Source organism: Camellia sinensis, chromosome 13 (genome assembly GCF_055761805.1).
Source record: "Camellia sinensis isolate YWXY chromosome 13, ASM5576180v1, whole genome shotgun sequence".
Taxonomy (NCBI): domain Eukaryota; kingdom Viridiplantae; phylum Streptophyta; class Magnoliopsida; order Ericales; family Theaceae; genus Camellia; species Camellia sinensis.
Window position 1 is genome coordinate 137,671,553 of NC_138973.1, and position 7,302 is coordinate 137,678,854.

At 33.0% G+C, this 7,302-nt stretch overlaps 1 non-coding gene across 1 annotated transcript; it reads right to left on the reverse strand.

The window, feature by feature from the left end:
* Positions 1–2,134: 2,134 nt before the first annotated feature.
* Positions 2,135–6,330, reverse strand: LOC114260524 (uncharacterized). The gene is made up of 5 exons (XR_014349622.1): positions 6,052–6,330; positions 5,100–5,419; positions 4,470–4,573; positions 4,189–4,370; positions 2,135–2,448 (listed from the first exon to the last, which is right to left on the reverse strand). It is a non-coding gene; the product is annotated as an uncharacterized LOC114260524 (transcript).
* Between the last annotated feature and the right edge of the window lie 972 nt (positions 6,331–7,302).

A 7,302-nucleotide genomic window follows, 5' to 3' on the forward strand; every position in this document is an offset into this window, starting at 1 on the left:
TTGATGGAAATGGAACCTTAGGGTTGTTTTGTGAATTATGGTAATTTGACCTAATTGGTTTAATTAATTAATGCATATAATTAATTGAAGAAAGCGAGGAATTGAATTGAGAATGTTGATATATTATCCATTTGTGCATTTATTTCCTGCTTAGAAATAATTGCTTTGGGCTACCTGTGGAGGGTAGTGTTGATTGTTGTAGACAATGCATGATGATTAGACAAACTAAAACTAATCAATCGGATGTGTCATAGAGTATGACGGTTGATAGAATACATTAACTTTATGTATTGAATGATTGTGTATATGACCAATGTGTTTATATGCATTATGTGTAGACGGTTGGTAGAATACATTAACTTTATATTGATCGATTGTGTATATGATTCTGTGTTTATATGCATTGCTTGTGTAGAGGAGGAGATGGGGGATGTACTCCACGGTTTAGGGGAAGATGGGGGATGTACCTCTAAACCGGATAGGATTGGGAGGAGATGGGGGATGAACTCCGTAGATACATCTCATATGCTTGTCTAGAGAAGTGAAGATACAGCTCATATGCTTGTCTTTGTGAAGTGTAGATACAGCTCATATGCTTGTCTAAGAGAAGTATAGATATAGCTCATATGCTTGTCTAGTGAAGTGTAGATATAGCTCATATGCTTATCTGTTGTAGTATTGATATAGTTCATATGCTTATTTGTTGTAGTATTGATATAGTTCATATGCTTATCTGTTGTAGTATTGATACAGCTCATATGCTTATCTGTTGTAGTGTTGATATAGCTCATATGCTTATCTATTGGAATATTGATATAGCTCATATGCTTATCTGTTGTAGCATTGATACAACTCATATGCTTATTTGTTGTAGTGTTGATATAGCTCATATGCTTATCTATTGGAATGTTGATATGGCTCATATGCTTATCTATTGAAAAGTTTGTTTGATTTGATATAGCACTAAAATGTATATCATCATCGTTTGTGAAGTATGGAAGTAGTTTATGTGTTATTGATACAACACCAAAATGTGTATCCACCGTGAATTTTGAAAATGTTCTAGTGATGAACTATAATCTCATCAAAATGTTTTGGCCAGAGTACTGAGCCCTGTTTTCATACCCAAAGTTGAACAAGAAATGAAAAGTAACTTGTAACGTAGACTTGGTTGTCATGGAATTGAAATAAGATGTAAATGGAGGTGTAAGTATCGACCATCTTTCAGTTGCTAATCTTTTAGGCATTGTTTATAGTTGGTTTAGTATATCTCTGCTGGGCTGTGGCTCACCCTATATGGAAACATCATTTTCAGGTACAGGTAGCATGCCACTTCTGAGGACCTAGCTTGGGAGGCTAGGGGCAAACCTACTTTTGTTGCCTTATTTTCCTTTTGTTGTAGTACATGTAAATTCAAGCCAAGGGCTTAATGTGTAACCGAGTCAATACTCTCTTTTGTAACCAAGTGTTAACTTGGAAAGCTGTAAGCCCGTAGGGCATTTACTTTTGTTGTTAACGTGTAATACTTTTGTAATGAAGTACTCTGATGAATTGAGGAAACATGGATCTTTTGTACATAAATGTATGTTTATATTGATGGGTTTAATGTTATTATTTTGAGGGCGTTACAAACCGTCACAACATGAGCCACTTCTACAGCAAACATTTTCTTTCTTTCTCAATTCACAAATATTACATTACTCTAAAATCATGAGATTAACCACTTAACTCATTTAACTACTACAAAATTATAAATACATCACACTTTTTTATGTGTGATGTATATTATTTAATCACACATTTCAAGTTTTGTCACAGTGTGATCTTTGAGAGTGTAACGCGTTTTGAATGTCATTAAAAGATGATTCCATCACACGTTTTGCGTGTGATAATAAATATTTATATCACATCTTTTAAGTGTGACTAATAACATTTAGATCACAGATTTTAAGTATGATTAATATCTAAGAAAACCTGTGATTAATAATGAGATAAGATCACATATTATATGCATTTCTCATCACAGTTAATGAGTGTGATAAAAAGAGGGTTCAACATAATCAATATTATTTTTGTACGCGCATTTGAAGAATGTAATACACACTATATATATCATTTGAATCACAACCACATATTGAATGAAATAAGGTCATATATTTCATAAATGAAAATTGAATGTTCAAAAGTATATACAAAGGAATTAATAAAAAGTTTTTAACTGTGATTACATGCATTAAAAAATAAAAATAAAAAACCCGAATAACAAAGTTCTTGAATTCTTTGACCATATTTTGCATCTCTCCAAGCAATTTTTGACTTGAAAAATGAAAACACAAATTAATTCAGAGACCGCTAGCACCATATGCATAAATTACAACTGGTAGAGACTGTTCTAGTCTTAGAAAAGATAAAGTCGGACATTTTCTCATCACACCGATTCTTCATCTCCTGCACCAACAGAAAATGAAGAACCACTTTGACTGTTACTAGTATAAAATGTTTGGATTACCATATAGATATGACATATACATAGAATCAACAAATCCAAAATGAAAATCTTCAGTGCATGGCTAAATATTTTAAAGTCATAAAACCAAAATAAAAGCCAACTATTATTTAAATATAGTAAATAAAAGTCAACTATTTTAAAGTCATAAAACCAAATATACATGGAATCAACAAATCCAAAATGAAATCTTGAAGTAATTGTGTATTCGTCACCAACTAAATAAATAGTTTATTAGCAATTTAAAGAACGAAAGTTATATCATATTTATATGTTGGATTTCAACTCATTGTTTAAGACGAAATTAATCCATTCAACTCACACTTCATCAAGTTCGATTTCTGTGCAAGTCTTTTTTTCATTGAATTGCAAGAGGTTATTTACAAATAATTAGATAATGAAGATGATGTACAAGTATCATGAATATAGTATAATAATAAAAGTCAGAATTTATCTCACATTTTGTTTTCTTAGGATGCTTTGATCTCTAATGAGGTCTTTCATATATCTCATTACATAAAACCCACATTCCACATTTGTGGGTTGTTGCGTGAACTACATGAAAGTATTTTCATTATTATTAGAAACTATAGATAAAGTGTTATGATCAAGCTGAACAACCATTACCATAAATATAAGTATGACAAAATTAAAGAAAATGATACTGATTACGTGAACTACTTTCCACACTGGATTGGTCCTCCTCCTTGGGCATTTAAAAAAAATGGCATTCAAAGCAAATTATAAGGCAGTTATCTCCAATATACAAAAGCTTTTAAGATCAACTTCATAAATGATCTTTTTGCTTCATCTTAACAACTTAACAAGCTTCATTTCAATCAAGCAAGTGCTGATACGATATAGGATATATAATTTTGATTGCCCTTGATATCTTGCCCTAGACCCACACCATCTTAGAATATTTAATTATGGAGGACCCTTGAACTAAACAATGATTTCCAACCTACTATTTTTGCTGCTTAGCCCAAAATGATTTCTAAAATCCCAAGGGCTCAGCACTTTCACAACCTAGATTCGGATAAATTGTCATAGAAAATAAAGGCTCTAAACAACAAATGCATGCCAACAATATTAAAATTAAATACTGATATGCAACTGAACCTCAATTTAGAACCTCCTATCTTACATGTAATAGGCAGATGATAAACCAACTCATCCTCTTAAAAGAGGAATATATTTTAAAATACAAGTAGTGATCTAGTTTAGTTATCTCATGAAACACAAACATCCAAACAAAGTGTAGAACCTTGCTAAAATTGTATAAAAAAAAAAAAGCATTTTCATTTCTTCATAAAGACAATTAAAATGAAGATTGATAATCTTTTAAAGCGAGAACAAGCGCTTGCCTCTTGGCATCCCAAACTTGCCACCAAAGAGGAAAACATTAAAAGGAACATCCAATGAGTCAATGAAGTTAAGGGAAATGAAGTATTTTTTCTAAGATGGTTCTGAATTACGATAATCTTAGATGATTATGTTGGGAAACATGACTGCTGAAACTAATAGTGTTTTGTGATAGTATTTGTTCACTGTATCACAGATAACAAGGCAAGCATGATGCATCTCACAGAAAGGGAAACATAAAGATAGATATCAGCTTTACATTCATATATCAACATTACATATACAAAACAAAAATATTGTAAGGAAAGAGATCTTACCAATCATCATTTGAACCGGTAGGAGTAGCATAAAGTGCACCAGACCTTTTCCAATTCTCTAACAGCTTCTTGTTGTTATGACTCTGCGCTGGACCACCAGTAACATGACTTTTATGCAAAACAAGAAGTAGTAATCTCTTTGACGGCCTCATTTGATGTAACTGATTTACAATAGAATTAAGCTACAACCAAAAGAAATTATTAAGAACCATATCCATGTGATTCTAACTTTGAGGAAGAGATATATTACTGTTAAAGCTTATGATCAGCAACCCTCTTACCTAGGAAAAGTTGAAATTATGCCTATTAATAAGCCCCACATTTGCACCATCTATAACTACATCAAATGGATCGTGTCGCTGAAGCCACTCCTGAATGAGTGCACCTTCTAAGTTAGTCAGAATGCCATTCTTTTTAAGTATTAATCGCTTGAACCATACACAAGCAGCAAATATGGGCCTTTGACGAAGACATTGAATACATTTTGCAACAATACAATTACAAGTACATTGATCATTTTCAAACAAGTCTCTCAGGCCTAGCAGTACCTTGGCAGCCATTAGGGGCAGATTGCAGTCTCAAACCCCACCCCTACCAAAAAGAGTATATCGACATTTGATAAAATATTCATGTGATAAAGTAACAGAGATATGGAGTAATGCAGTCTACCAACATGTCCACTAGTAGACATAAATCATTAAGATATTTATGGACAACAAGATGACAATCTAGTTATTCAAATTCCAAATTTGGAAGTAACATAAAGAAACAAGATAAAAATTATTGACAGCATTGCCCACTAATGTGAAAGAATCAACTATAGGAATCAATTCCAAAATAATATACATCTCAAGTAACTCCATGTGTTGAATTGCGGTATTAATCAATGAAGCATAAAGATAATGTCATACCTGAAACTGCATAAAATCAGACTTAACCTCTCTTTGGCATACCAAATTGGTCAATGAAGCAGTGAAGTTTTCAGTCTCTTTAGGATCAATATCAATGCTAACAAGCTTCTCTCCACACGATAGGCACACACCCATTTCATCCATTTGCATCCTCGTAACTCTCAAATTCCCATTTCTGAGCCACCCTTGTCCATGCCACCCCCTCCTCCCTTCACAACCTCTTCCCTCACCTTACCCACATCCCAATTCACCTCCCCAACCTCTGCAACCCTTTCAGACTCAAACCAACGCTCCATAACCCCAGCAGTCTCTTCTGTGACCTGCCTCACCGTGACATGCAACCGGTGCAACATTTCATAAACTCTATCAGTCTTTTAAAACTCTAGTTGACACACAATTAACTCAGTACTGGCCTATGCATGATGATAGCAATAATATGTATAGTTTAATAAAACTAACAATTCAAGTCCAAGCACTTCGATGCCACATTGCATTGGACCGCCATACAATCACCAAAAAAACAAAAAAAAAATTGATACCCCTCATAAAGCACCCAAAACCCTTGTTAAGCACCGTTTGTGGCCCACATGCTAACCAATAAGAGATTTCATATCAATATAGATAACTTAGGCAAATTCCCAGCAAAAGAGTCAATGCCCTAAAAAAATTCCCAGCAAAGAGATTTCATTACAATTCTTAAAGCCAATTGTTTATAATTTTAGTATGTCGAAAAAAACTGAAAATTGTTCCCATTCTCAAACAAAATCAATGTCAACATGCAGATTAAAAAACAATCGCAAACCCTATAAACAAAATGATAAGGAAATAAATTATTTTCCACCAAATAATTGAAAACCCATAAATAAACTGATGAAGATCGATATTCCTTTGATAAAGGTCCAGCTTTTGAAAGATCAAACCCAAAAAAGAAAAAAAAACCCCCTAAAATTACCTTTGAAATTGGGCGGATCGAATTTGAGAGCGAGGTCGTACGATCTCGATCTGGAATTAATTGGATCAACCGAATGTGTTGCAAAGGCGAACCTGATTCGATCACCATCGGCTGTCTCGCCGGCCGATCACTGATTGCTAGAGAATGAGATGAAAGAACGAGAGAGTGAGTGAGAGAGAGCGAAAAGCTGCATTTAGGCCAATTTCCCTGATTATGCCATTTTCAAAATTTTTTGATGTCTTTTTTTTTCTTTATTCCCATTAGAGTTGAGACGACTTTAGCCAAGCCGTTTTCTAGAACACGACTTTATCAATGTCGTTTTTAGTGAATAAAAAATTTTAAAAAATAATTCAATGAAAATGTCTTTTGGAAAATCATTTTTACTTAAATTATAATTAAATTTGAGTTAATTAAAAATGATTTTACTAAAAATGTTTTTAGTAATTTTTTTCCCCTCATTTATATTTTCAGCATAAATACTGGTTGCCATAGTAATTTTAAAAAACCGTTTTATAAACCGTTTTTACAAAAAACCGTTTTATAATACGATTTTTGTAAAACCGCTTTCAATTTTTTTTTCCTTCGTTTTGTTTGGTTTAAAAACTCAGCTAGTGCAACAACAGTCCGAAACACACACACTCTGCATTCAAAATTGTCGAATAGCACCGCGAAGGAGGCCAAGAAGAGAGACACGCGAAGAGCACCGCGGAGGAGGCGAAGAAGACGAAGGCCACCGTGAGAGCTGTACAAAGAACCAAGAACGAAGAACAGGTAACGTGACACCATCACCAAAATGAGGAAGCCCTTCAGCAAACATCAACATGAAGGTTTGTATTGCATAAATGATGGTTTTCATTTCAGATGTCAGAGTTTCAATTTATAAATTACGGATTGCTTAAACTAGGGTTTTGAAAAGGTGCAAATGTTGTAATTTATAAATTATGGATTGCTGAATTTAGGTTGTTGAATGTAGATCAAAATGTTCTAGCCACCAAATTTGACAAATTATTTGGTCATCTGTTGTATTTTATTTTAAATGGTTGTAATTATCTTATTGTATGTCGAAATTAAATTTTTTCCATTTTGATTATATACACTTTTGTGAAAGATGTTCAGGTTTTTTGTTTGCAAATAATTTTACAGTATTTTTTTTATTTCAAATGTGGCCATTATTTAAAATGTACAGGTTATGTATTTTAAATGTACATGTTTTATATTTGGAAATATTTTGTATTTTATTTGAAATGTGGG